Genomic DNA, 14501 nt, shown 5'->3' with positions numbered 1-14501 from the left:
TCTTCTGATCTCCACCCATAGCCACCCTTAACTAATTAAGCTTCGTTTTGAGTCAACATTAACAACAAAAAAAAAGCTTTCCAAATTTTAAGCTATAAGCCAGGAAAACAACAAAAAACAAAAAGAACAATAACAAAAACGCAGTAAGTTGTGAAAACAAAGTATTTCAGGAACGAAGTGGATTCAAAATTGTGAGAATGAGGACAGACGGGACAAGTCCCTAGACGTGGAAGGTATCAAGTCATTCAGTCTTCAAAGCACCATTTCAGTGTAGCAGTTACCCTCAGATTACAGAGGGTAACGAGGGTGGTGAGGACTTCAAGGCTGTTTCCTGAGCCAGTTTTGGAGAGTAACCTGCGTCCATGTTTATAAAGTGGAGTAACCAAGCCTGCTACTTGGCACACAGTAATAGGCTAGAAAGAGGGAGGGAGGGATAAAGAGAAAAAAAATTTCTTTTTGCCTCAGAAATGCCTAAGTATTGTAATTCACAGCTATCCTCTGAAATGTAATGACTCTCTTAAACTCCTTAGTATGGCATTCAAGGCCCTGACTACCCAGATAAAGATAAGTTGGACTATCACTAATAGTATAAAAGAGGTAGCAACAAGTGCTTTGGGGGTTTAGAGGAGGAAGCGAAGTGAAGTCGCTCAGTCGTATCCGACTCTTTGCGACCCCATGGACTGTAGCCTACTACGCTCCTCTGTCCGTGGGATTTTCCAGGCAAGAGTACTGGAGTGGGTTGCCATTTCCTTCTCCAGAGGATCTTCCTGACCCAGGGATTGAACCCAAGTCTCCCACTCTGTAGGCAGACGCTTTAGCTAGTTTCTAATAGGATCTAGAAACAGTCACAGTAGATGGATTATCTGATCTGGTCTTGAGAAGTGGGAAAATTTCAACAGGTGGGAAATAGGGGAAGGAACATTATACACAGTAAAAACAGCAAGCTCAAAAAACACCTGAGACCTACCTCCTACTCAGTTTACCCAGTTCCTTCTCTTTCAAGTTCCTTTACTTTTTTATGAGAGAGCTGCCACACTCTATGTTCCTGGTCTACTCCTTAGGAGCCCTGTCTAATTGTTGACAGTACATTATTAAATAACGTACAGGGTCAAATGAAAAATGGAATAAAGGTCCTCCATGCTTAACTACTAAAGGTTTTGATTTGTTGTTCAGTCGTTCAGTGGTGTCCAAATCTTTGTGACCCCATGGACTGCAGAATGCCAGGCTTCCCTCCCTGTCCTCCACTATCTCCCGAGTTTGCTCAAACTCAAGTCCATTGAGTAGATGATGCTCCAGCCATTTCATTCTCTGTCACCCCCTTCTGTTGCCTTCAATTTTTCCCAGCATAAGGGTCTTTTCTAATGAGTCAACTCTTTGAATCAGATGGATACAGTATTGGCACTTCAGCTACAGCATCAGTCCTTCCAATGAATATGCAGGGTTGATTTCCTTTAGGATTGACTGGTTTGATCTCCTTGCTGTTCAAATGCAAAATCCCCCCATGAATCAAACTTAAGACGCATTCATTTTCATTGATCCCAAAAGAGAAAGAAAGAAATGCAGGAGGGAATGGTGAAAAAAAAAAAGAGCTGGGGTAGGGAGAAAAAAATTAAAGGAAGGAAAGGAAGAAAAAAAACCTTTGTAGGCCTGGTGCAAACTTTTTCTTTCTTTCCTTTTTTCTTTGGCCGCTCTATGCGGCTTCCCGGGTAGCTCTAATGGTAAAGAATCTGTGATTCAGGAGACCTGGATTCGATCCCTGGGTTGGGAAGATCCCGTAGAGGAGGGCATGGCAACCCACTCCAGTATTCTTGCCTGGAGAATTCCATGGACAGAGGAGCCTGGGGTCGCAAAGAGCCGGACACAAGTGACGACTACCACTTTCACTTTCATGCGGCCTGTAGACCCAGGGATTGAACCTGGCCCCTGGCAGTGAAAGTGCCAGGTTTGAACCACTGGATGGTCAGGGAATTCCCTAAACTTTTCTACCTTTATTCACTTTAAAAAAAAAAAAATTTTTTTTAAATCCATATAATGCTTGCAGGATTTTTTAGATGCTGTAACCCTGGGAACAAATCTGGCCTCTGTCACAGCCTGCAAAAATATAAACTTTTTCCCCTTTTTCATGTCCAAAAAAGACAAAAATGAAACATTTCTTTTTAAAACTTACTAGATAAATATCCTTCATTTCCTCAGTCTGACTGCTTACTGGAAATGTTTTATTAATTGGGCATTTATTCCAACATATTGTGATGCAAATAAATGAATGACAAATAGGCAGCTGCATTCATTTAAAATTAGCAGAGGTCCTTGTTTCAGAGATGTCATATTCAGAGTGACCCAAATCATCATGACGTGAAGGCCATAGGTCAAATTTAAGGCCAAATTTATAAATTAATAGGAACTCTCCTTGGGGGAAGCTGGTTCTATAAACTAATTACTAATTGCTTTTCAAGAGGCTGTATTTTACTTTGCTGTATCCAAAATTTAAGATCTTTTGAGAAAAAAAATAAAAGACTTTGAACTGTGACTGAGTTCTGTTGTTTTTTTGTTTGTTTTAATTTTTTTGGCTGACTCACAGTATATAGGATCTTAACTCCCTGATCAGAAATTGAACCATCCCAGAGTTCTAACCACTGGACCACCAGGCAAATCCCTCAAATGCTTTTTATTCTGTTAAATTTTGAATCTAATGCAGGTATTTCCTAAAACAATCATATATGTATTTTTTTCAGTTCAATATACCTGGCAGCCCTTGTTTCTTCTCTGCAGCTTCTTTTGCACTCTGTGGGGAAACCCACCAGTGTAGGCCTTGAGCCACACTGGCTTTAGGACTGTTGGTGTCTGGGGACTTCCCTGGCAGTCCAGTGGTTAAGATTCCACAGGTTCAACACCTGGTCAGGGAACTAAGACGTCACTTGCCATGTGGCACAGCCAGAACAACAACAACAAAAAGATTAATGGTGTCTGAAGACAGATTTAAGGCCAGGTCTAGCACTGTTGACAGCAACTTCATCTACCCTTGCTGCCAGTTGAGCCCCAAACTTTTGTTCTGGTTCTGGTAATCAGAATACAGTCTTATCCATGACAGTATCTAAAAATGCTGAGAGAAGGGAAGGAGGGGAGCCAGGGAGCTCTGGAAGGAGCTGGGCTCCTCCTGCTTCTCCTCCTGCTGTCTCAGGCAGCCCACATGACATTTTGCACTACTCTCCCCTTGCTCCTCTTCCCCTCAACTCCCTGGCCTCCTTGAACCCTGGCTACTAGAACTTGCTGTTCTTTATCTAAAAGACTATCCAGTACCTCTCTGTCCGTGCAAGCTCATTCCCTCCCCTCCTGGGTCAGATGGCAGCTTTTTCTCAGCGGCCACAATCTTTAGAATTACAGCTCCTCCCCTTTGCACCCAATCCTACTGTCCTTCCCTGCTATTAGCATTTATTGCTAACAAACATGCCATGTATTTTATTTATTTACCATTTATTGTTTATCTTTCCTTACTAAAACTATCACCGCAAAAACAAAAAAGAGTAGACAGCATTTGGCACATACCAGCCAAACATGTCTGCAAGAGTTAAATAATCTTGGTTATTCTTTAGGTGTTACTACTGACAAACACTTGAAGCTGGATTTGTCCTTCACAAAGCTAATTATTATCTGATTCCACATAAATTATACTCTGCACCTGACATTTTTCTCCCCCTACACTCTCTAGTAGGATTCTGTATCTCAAAAGGAAGAAGTTCTTGACCTATAACTTCAGGGATTACCAGATCAGGTTGCTGAGCCGCCTGACTCCAGCTTTTGGCTGTAAACTTGCAGGAAAGAAAAAAAAAAATATATATATATACATACACACAAGACCTTCATGAGGGTATAAAACCTTTCCCTATTTCCCAGGGGAGAGGGGCTTAGTTCTTGAGGTGCTAGCCTGCTGTGTATTCCTCTGTGCCAGGCAAAGATAGAGTCATTTTCCTATTTCCTCTGAATTCTGTCTCCATATTCTTTATTCAACACTGGTGGACAGGGGGCCAAGATTTTGGGAACAGAACTTAATGTCCAAAAGAACAAAGAAATTAGTCCTTATCTCCAATGCCTATAATGTGGTAGTTGCTCAACATGTGTTTGTTAAATTTATAGGATCCCAGCTTGGTGTCACAATCTCTCACAGTGGGGCCCCTTGTACCCCCAGTTCAACACCCATCACAGACTTCCCTCATGCTGAATGCTGGCCTACCTCTTTGCCCCCTAAAATATTTCCTTTCAATAGCTATTTGTTGAATGGGTTAAAAAATGCTCTTAGGTCACTGGTTCCTCTGTACTGCCTTCCTGTTGAAAATCTCCATTCCTGCTCTTCTGCATATGGTACTCCTAGTACACTCCTAGTTCCACATACCAGTCTTTCCTTGGATTTTCCTAGGTAGAATTTAAGAGTCTGTTTGGGCCTCAAGTGTCCCTCTATTTGCCCCTGTTTCTGTTGTTGTTTGTTTTATTAGCTTTGTCACCATGCAGCTTGCAGGATCATAATTCCCGGACCAGGGACTGAACCCAGGCTCTCAGCAGTGAAAGCATGGAGTCCTAACCACTGGACAGCCAGGGAATTCCCTGCCCCTTTTTACATATAAGCCACACCTCTCTCTCTGTACAGCCCTGCCCCTCCCCTGCATTCTATCTCTTTGCTCTGGCCTTCCCTATTGTCCTTCTTCCCAGAATTCTCCATGTCATATGCAGCCCACAAAATGTCACAACTGAAAGAAATCTTAGGGATCCAAGCTCTGTTTTATAGAAGAAAACACAGGCCTGAAAGCATTTGACTTGTCCAGGTTTGCTCATCTAGTTAGGTCACAGCCAGAACTTGGGCCCAGGGACACAGATTTCCAACTGGCCCAGTGCTCTTCCAGTGTGCCTTAAACTCTAATCGCTGGCAGTAGCTCACCCTTACCTAAAACATCTTTTACTGTTTTTGGACCTGATGAGCTACTATGTTCAATGGACATACAGACAGTATATATCTGAGGTTAAAATACTCTTCAGATCCACATTTCCTTAACTCTTGACCCTATTTTAAGGTTAAGATTAGTAATCTCCTGGCAAAGGAAACCCTTATTTTCCTCGATTGCTTTTAAAATACTCCAGCCACAGCTTTGACATTTTAACCTATAGAGCTAATTGTCAATTTAGGGGAAATGGGACTTGATTCAAAATACAACTTGTGGCAGTCTTCTCCTTCCTTCCAGAAAGAGGCAAAAGCGTCCAGAGTACCATGAGAGGTATACTGTTGTACATACTTTTATTCCTGTTTCTGACCTGACTAACAAGGACCTGAAGAGATAAGGAATTGTGTTCTTATTTTTGACACAGTCAATAAAATTAAACTTGCAACAAAGTGTATCAACCCAGTCAAAGCTAACACACAGTGCTGGTTTTATAAATAAACGTTTCTTCAATGGACATTTCCTTATTTGTCTTCAAATAATCACTTTATCCACTAGAATGACTGAAAATAAGGGTGCTGATGAGGACACTGAGCAACTAGAACTCTCATCTACTGATAATGAAAATGAAAACTGGTACAACTGATAGGATCGGGGATCCTCAGAGAAAGAGAACCAGGCGTGGTTTTCTTGACATAAGAAAAACCAATTTGGCCTAAGCTTTTTGTATCTAAGCTGGCCCCATGCTCGCCTCAATAATCAGTGATCTTAAGGGAAGTTAGGGGAAGCAGGAACAAAGGAAAAGCAGTCAAGAAACAACAGTTCAAAGATAAAACAGAGTTTTAGCTCCTGCCCCTTGGGGTTCCCTGTTCGCTGAGTGGTAAAGAATCCACCTGTCAATGCAGGAGCTGTGGGTTCAATCCCAGGATCAGGAAGATCCCCGGGAGAAGGAAATGGCAACCCATTCCAGTATTCTTGCCTGGAAAATTCCATGGATAGAGGAGTCTGGTGTGCTACAGTCCATGGGGTCACAAAGAGTCAAACATGACTTAGAAACTAAGCAATGAGGAATATACATAACACTCTGTTACGTATCTTTGAGTTCTTCGGGAACTAATCCCCCTACCCAGGTGGAGGATGAAATGATGATTTTTACCTCTTCTGAATTCTATCAGCTAAAGCTTGGACTCTATTTACCTTTGCCCCAATTCTATGTGGAATCTTCTGCTCTAACCCCTTCAAGAATATGCATGTACCCTTAGCTTAAAAGTTTCCCATTTTGCTGTTTGTGGAGACACTGCATTGGAAAAAACCCCAGGTGTTCTCCTTACTTACTGCAAGTAATAAATCCTTCTCCCAAGCTTTGGTTTGTATCTTTTGGCCCAACATCTCCCAAAACAACCATTTTGGAAAACAGTCTTGAAGTTTCTTATAGAGACACATAGAATATAATATAGGTATCCCATTCTAGGTACTAACTGAGGAGAATTGAAAACTTATGCCATGCAAAAAAAAAAAAACAACCCTGGAGATTAGTGTTCAAAAAATGAAACAACCCTAAAACCCAACTGATGAAGGAATAAACAAATTTTAATACACTCATACAATAAAGTGTCCAGGAGTTAAAACTTTTCCTGTATAACTGCCCTCCACTATTGGTGGGAATGTTAGTTACTGCAGCCACTATGGAAAACAGTATGGAAACTCCTCAGAAAACTAAGAATAGAATTACCGTATGATCCAGCAACCCCACTCTTGGACATATATCCAGACAAAACTCTAGTTCAAAAAGATGCATGTATCCCTATGTTCATAGCAGCACTATTCACAATAGCCAAGACATGGAAGCAACCTATATGGTCCATAGACAGATGAATGGATGAAGAAGATGTGGTATATATATACAATGGAATACTGCTCAGCCCTAAAAAAGAATAAAATAATGCCATTTACAGCAACATGAATGGATCTAGAGATTATCATACTAAATGAAGTCAGAAAGAGAAAGTAAAAAATGCCATATGATATCCTTCATGTATGACATGAATGAACCTGCAAAACAGGAACAGACTCAGAGGCATAGAGAACAGACTTGCAGCTGCCAAAGAGGAGGATGGTGGGGAAAGGATGGAGTGGGAGATTGGGTTTAGCCGATGTAAGCTATTATATATAGAATTGATAAACAGCAAGTTCCTTCCTACTCTATAGCACAGGGAACTTTATTTAATATCCTATGATAAACCATAATGGGAAAAATATTTAAATATATATATATACTTATATCCATAACTGAATCACTTTGCTATACAGCAAAAATTAACACAACATTGTAAATCAACTATACTTCAATTTTAAAAACCACCACAACAAAAACTTTTCCTCTACTTTCTTGATTGGGGTCTTTTGAATTCAACTGACAAAAGACAGAGTAACAAAAGATAACATTTAATCATCATATTTTCATTAAGGTATATAGAGAGTGCACAGAAAAAATGTGACACAAGGGCAGTTAGAATTTATCCATGGAGGGCTTATATAACATCTTTATAGGGGAAGAAGAGGAAGAGAATGACACTAATGGGAAAATAAATGAGTTCTCAATTAGGGAAGGGGAATAAGAAGGGAACTTATTCAAAAACAAATGGCATTTTGGAAAGATAAATGTGCATCAGGAGAATAGATGGGAGATAGGATCAATTTGTGACAATGTAGACTCCAGGGATGGCCTCTAGTGGAGGGAATTTATGACAATTGGTTCTTAGTTCTGCTTTTAGGACTATAAGAGATTTTACAAACTCAAATGTATTTTAATAAAGATAACTTTTTATGTCACAGTGAGTGGGTATTACTGACCCTTTCAATAATGAAACCAGGCAGGACCTACTGGTACTCCTGGTACTAGAAACCGTTCTGTGCCCCCTGTTTCTTGTTTATAGGGAATAGGCTTCAGTTTCCTGAACTTCCCTGAAAGGGTAGGTACAAACAGTTGCTAATCAGGGAAGGGAGTGGATGTAGAGACAAAGGAGGAGCAGTCAAGAAACAGTAGTGCAGCCTTGGGGCAGGGTCCTGGTTCCACTTCAAGGAATACAAGGTATAACAATGTATTTAAGCTCTTTATAGAATGAAACCCAACAAATGGATTATGTCAGAGAAGATAACTTGAGGCCAGATTAAAGAAAGCAGAAAGGCTCATCAAGAAGATTACCTGAGACCAGATTAGAGAAGTGCAGAGCCTGGACACACCTTGATCTTGTCAACAACTCCACCCTTGAACTACTGCTATGAAGTGAAAGTGAAGCGTTCAGTGTCCAACTCTTTGTGATCCCATGGACTGTAGTCTACCAGGCTTCTCTGTCCATGGGATTTTCCAGGCAAGAGTACTGGAGTGGGTTGCCATTGCCTTCTCCAGGGGATCTTCCTGACCCAGGGATCAAACCCAGGTCTCCTGCATTGCAGGCAGCTTTACCCTCTGAGCCAAAACTCCTCATTAAATCCTCCTAAGTTGGAACACAGAGTTTTCAGAAGCAGAAGCCTGCTATGTTCCCTTTGCCTGGAAATTCAAGAAAACTATTCTTTTCTACTTCATCCAAAACTCTGCCTCTGAGATTCAATTCAGTACTGGGTGCATAGAGAACACGTTTTCTGCAACAACACCATGAAAACTTAACTAAATCAAGTGTATTGATCTGGACAAAAATGAAATCTAAATTCCCATATCGTGCTCAGAAGACAGAATGTTTCCAGAAGAAGCTAGTTAGCAAGTAATCTAGAAAAGAGAAAAATGAAGGGGGGAAATTTGGCTGTTTACCTAACACTGTCCACAGAGCATTGAGACACGATCTGACAGATGTGCATAATCTAGGCTTAAAACAAGCATAGGATTTTTTTTGACTCAGAATAGGTGCGAAGATTATGCTGCTCAGCATGTGGGATCTTAGTTCCCCAACCAGGGATTGTACCCATGCCCTCTGTGTTGGAAGGATGGAGTCTTAACCATTGGGTCATCAGGGAAGTCCCTAGATATAAAAATTATTTCTTCTGACATTAACCCCGTGCTCACAAAATGACTTAGTAGCTAATAACATACCACACTTTTTATACCACACTTTCTGTTTGTTTGTTTGTTTGTTTGGCTACATCAGGTCTTAGTTTGGCATGCAGGATCTTTAGTTGCAGCATGGGAACTCCTACTTGCAGCATGTGGGATCAAATCTGACCAGGGATCGAATCTGGTCCCTTGCATTCAGAGTGCAGATTCCTAGCCACTGGACCACCAGGGAAGTCCCAAATATTATGTATTTTTAAAAACTTATAGACTACATTTTCTCACTTCCCAAGAAATCCTGCTGAGTATGCAGAATGATTACTGGCAAATCATGGCTGATAGGTTAAATAGGTTACTTAAAATCCAAATATTTTACAGAGAAAAATATTAAATTAGTTCCATTTTTTTGTGTATATATATATGTGTGTGTGTGTGTGTATATATATATATATAGTATTTGATGTGGGGGCATTCGAAGTTGATTGGTAGGCTATAAGGAAGAGCCTTGAAAAACAAAAGTGCCTGAGGCTCCAGAAGCCTAGACAGTTCTCTCTCAGAATTTCTTAGTAGTGACACAGGGTGTTTCCATATGCTAGAGGAAAAAGAAGAAACAAATAAACTAAAATTGATTTTGAAAGGTTTCTATATTGAAAGCATATTATCATCTCATTCTAAAATAATCCTAAAAATTGGATGGAGGGTGGAAAATACCAGAATTTCTTACTTTGTATGCTCCCAAGTTGTTCTAATTCGTCTCAAAAGGATGTGTACTTTTATAATACGGAAAACAAGAAGTTTTTTTAACAGATAATTTCGTTGGCCTCTCTCTCTTTCTGTTTTTTGCTGCTCTGGGTCGTCACTGCTGTGTGCAGGCTTTCTCTCGTTGCAGCGAGCAGGGGCTACTCTTCACTGTGGTGCCCGGGCTTCTCGTTGTGGTGGCTTCTCTGGTGGAGCCCAGGCTCGAGGCACACAAGCCTCAGTAATTGCAGCATGCCGGCTCGGTAGCTGTGGCTCGTGGGCTCTAGACTAGTTGTGGTTCATGGGCTTAGTTGCTCCCCAGCATGTGGAATCTTCCCACACCAGGGATCAAATTCGTGTCCTCTGCAAGGGCAGACAGCTTCTTACCCACTGCACCACCAGGGAAGGTGGGAAAATAAGCATTTTAAAAGTAAAATAAAACAATCTTGGAATTTCTTACAACAGAATGTTTGAGGGAGTGAAAATCTTACAGCTTTTTTGGAGAATAAGTTGGCACTGCCAAAATAAACACACATATACACATAAACTCACAAGGCTTCTGACCCAACAAAACCTCCTACAGTGTACATTGATATACAAGAATATTCAGTCCAGTTTTTTTAGTAAAACTAGTGGTCAAAATATTAACCAAGATTACTTTGTGGAATAGGCTTATGGCAGGGTACTTTCACTTTCTATAATATACATTTCTTTATTATGCAGCTTATAATGTTATATTTAAATGAAAGGACTCAAATTTGCTTATGAATTATTTCATTCATTTGACAATTATTCATTACTTATGATGTGTCTTTTGAATCTTCCCTCACCAATGCAAATAAGATGACTAACTGAATGCTTTCTTGTACCAGGGAATCTACATGATGCAGAAAATCTAGGTAGAAGATTAAATGTTGTTGTTTAGTTGCTATACCATGTCTGACTCTTTTCTGACCCCACAGAATGCAGCCCACCAGGCTCCTCTGTCCATGAGATTCCCAGGCAAGAATACTGCCATTTCCTTCAGGGGATCAGGGGATCTTCCTGACCCAGGGATGAAACCTGCATCTTCTGAACTGGCAGGTAGATTCTTTACCATTGAGCCACCAGGGAAGCCCAGAAGATAAACTAGAGGATGCTATTTGAAGAGTTCCTTGATCACAATCATAAGAAACGCCTGCCACAGCAGTCGCTTCGGAAAAGAAACTAATAGCTAGAGCTAATGCCTTTAACTGTCAACCGTCACCATATAAGATCTAGAGACCTCAGACTGAAAATCAATAGAATTACCTCATCACTCACCCACCTTCCACAATGCAGAGTACTAACCAGTATATGATCACAGCCTACCTTCCATATAATTGTTTTAGTGAATATAAACTGTCATCTTTGCTTTCTATATTTAGAATCTATTAAATGAGTAACAGTCCCCAGCTTAAATAAACCAACCCAGGACTTCTTCAAGCTTATTTTCACATGTAATATAAATCATAAATAGGTCACTATATGGCCACTTGGTAGTTTATGTAGACAGCTTTGGTGACATTGATGACTCAATGTCAAGTAAGAGTTAAGGGAAAAAAGAAACAATCAGTGATTACGAATGTGGGACCAATATAGGCTCACTTTGTTCTCACAACATCCCCTGTATAAAAAGCATTGATAAATATAATTCATATATGGGGACCCAGAAAATGGAAGCCACTGCAGCAGCCGGCCCCAGGTCACAAATCTAAACCTAAGCCAGGCTGCACTTCCAGAAAATGCCCCACTGTCGAGGAAACCTAACCTACACCCATCACAACCCCCTAGCTCAGCTTTAGCTCGCTCACCTCACACTGGAAAATAGGACCTGCTAAGCTTATAAGCTAAAGCTCCAATACTGTGGCCACCTGATGCCAAGAGCCGACTCATTAGAAAAGACCCTGATGCTGGGAAAGACTGAAGGCAGGAGGAGTAGGGGATGGCAGAGGCCGAGATGGTTGGATGGCATCACTGACTCCATGGACATGAGTTTGAGCAAACTCTGGGAGATGGTGAAGGACAGGGAAACCTGGCATGCTGCAGTCCACAGGGTCACAAAGAGTCGGACACGACTTAACAACTGAACAACAAAAACAAGCTTATAAGGAAATGGCTGACCTCCTAGGTCATCTTGCCCTCTTTTCTGTTTCCTCTTTAAAGGTCTATAAACTTGCTCTTGCCCAGACTCCCTCAGGAAGAGTGCTCTATTGTCTATGAGGCAGTGTACTCCTCAATCCATGGATGGTTTTCCCATGGATAAGGGACATCAAGCTCATGACTAAATTGTATTATTTTTGTCATTTGACAGTATGGACTCGCAATTTACAAAAGATTCAAAGGGAGGTTCCATGTCTTGCCCCTGGTAAATGCCATGGAGTCCAGAAATCTGACATTATCTATGACTATGGCAATCAGTCCAGATATGACCCTGCTGAGTCTACCAGGCTGGGACGCAGAGGGTGTCATGTGAGTATGAGAGCCCCAGGAAGCTCTGGACAGGTTTCCATAGCTAAACTGATTTCAAAGGCCTTGAATTCATACCTGTGTGCCAACAGTTCTAAAGCACTGTTTATATAAAACTGTTTATTATAACATTCTCAAACACCTCAAAATAGAGAGACTATATCCGTAATTTAGTATGGCACAGCTTTTTTAAAATTTGAAAACTCGCTGAGTCATATGAGGAGGTCCATGATAAAAGGTAGCAAGAGAAAAATACACAATTGGTTTGTAGTCCTAGCTCTGCTATAAATAAGCTCAGTTCAGTTCAGTTCAGTCACTCAGTCAGGTCCGACTCTCTGTGACCTCGTGGACTGCAGCATGCCAGGCCTCCCTGTCCATCACCAACTCCCAGAGCTTACTCAAACTCATGTCCATTGAGTCTGTGATGCCATCCAACCATCTCATCCTCTGTTGTCCCCATCTCCTCCCGCCTTCAATCTTTCAAGGTCTTCATCATCAGGGTCTTTTCCAATGAGTCAGTTCTTCACATCAGGTGGTCAAAGGATTGGAGTTTCAGCTTCAGCGTCAGTCTTTCCAATGAATATTCAGGACTGATTTCCTTTAGGATGGACTGGTTGGATCTCCTTGCAGTCCAAGGGACTCTCAAGTCTTCAACACCACAGTTGAAAAGCATCAATTCTTCAGCACTCAGCTTTCTTTATAGTCCAACTCTCACATCTATACATGACTACTGGAAAAACTACAGCTTTGACTACACAGACCCTTGTTGGCAAAGTAATGTCTCTGCTTTTTAATATGCTATCTAAGTTGGTCATAGCTTTTCTTCCAAGGATCAGTGTCTTTTAATTTCATGGCTGCAGTCACCATCTGTAGTGATTTTGGAGCCCCCAAAAATAAAGTCTCTCACTGTTTCCATTGTTTCCCCTTCTATTTGCCATGAAGTGATGGGACCAGATGCCATGATCTTAGTTTTCTGAATGTTGAGCTTTAAGCCAACTTTTTCACTCTCCTCTTTCACTTTCATCAAGAGGCTCTTTAGTTCTTCTTCGTTTTCTGCCATAAGGGTAGTGTCATCTGCATATCTGAGGTTACTGATATTTCTCCCGGCAATCTTGATTCCAGTTTATGCTTCATCCAGCCCGGCATTTCTCATGATGTACTCTGCATATAAGTTAAATAAGCAGGGTGACAATATACAGCCTTGACATACTCCTTTCCCAATTTGGAACCATTCTGTTGTTCCATGTCCAGTTCTAACTGCTTCTTGACCTGCATACAGATTTCTCAGGAGGCAGGTAATGTGGTCTGGTATTCCCATCCTTTAAAAATTTTCCTTGGTTTATTGTGATCCACACAGTCAAAGGCTTTGGCATAGTCAATAAGGCAGAAGTAGATGTTTTTCTGGAACTCTCTTGCTTTTTCAATGATCCAGTGAATGTTGGCAATTTGAACTCTGATTCCTCTGCCTTTTCTAAATCCAGTTTGAACATCTGGAAGTTCATGGTTCACATACTGTTCAAGTCTGGCTTGGAGGATTTTGAGCAAGCTAGTATTGAATGAGCAAGCTAGGATGAATAAGCTAGTACTGAAAAAATCATGATGACTTGTTCACTGAGACATAAAACCTGGAACCTGAAAGGTATGTGTGGGGACTTTCCAAACCTTGTATCCTATACTTTGATTAGAAAGTTCTGTCATTCACTGTATATACAAGCATTGGTGTGGTGTTAGTTGCTCAGTCGTGTCCAACTCTGCAACTCCATGGACTCTAGCCCACCAGGCTCCTCTGTCCATGGAATTCTCCAGGCACAAATACTGGAGTGGGTTGCCTTCTTTTCTTCTCTAGGGGATCTCCCCGACCCAGGGGTCGAACCCAGGTCTCCCGCATTGCAGGCGGATTCTTTTTCCATCTGAGCCACCAGGGAAGCCCATATTCAAACATTAAGCCACTATTATCTCTTGCCTTAATTAACGTCCCTTGCCCATTCCTGCTCCTCTACATTCCGTTCTTCACCTAGAAGACTTATAAGGTAAACTTTAAAAAATGCAAATCATTTCATCTGATCACATCATTCCTGTGCTAAAATCCCCTCCAAGCCTTCTCAAAACTTTTAGGGCAATGTTTGAGCTACTTAACAAGTTCAGTAAGGAGCTGCCTGGCCCAGGCTGCTACCTCTCCTGCCACCAGCTCCTCCACATTGATCATTTCCAGTCTCAAACCATCTCCACATGCTGTTCCAACTACCTGGATGGTACTTCTGGGAACCTATCCCCACTCCAACAGGGACCCACTTGACTTGGGTGAG

This window comes from Bos mutus, chromosome 6 (assembly GCF_027580195.1).
Source record: "Bos mutus isolate GX-2022 chromosome 6, NWIPB_WYAK_1.1, whole genome shotgun sequence".
Classification (NCBI taxonomy): Eukaryota; Metazoa; Chordata; class Mammalia; order Artiodactyla; family Bovidae; genus Bos; species Bos mutus.
The sequence above is the reverse complement of the archived record's forward strand: the minus strand, read 5'-3'. Positions refer to the sequence as shown.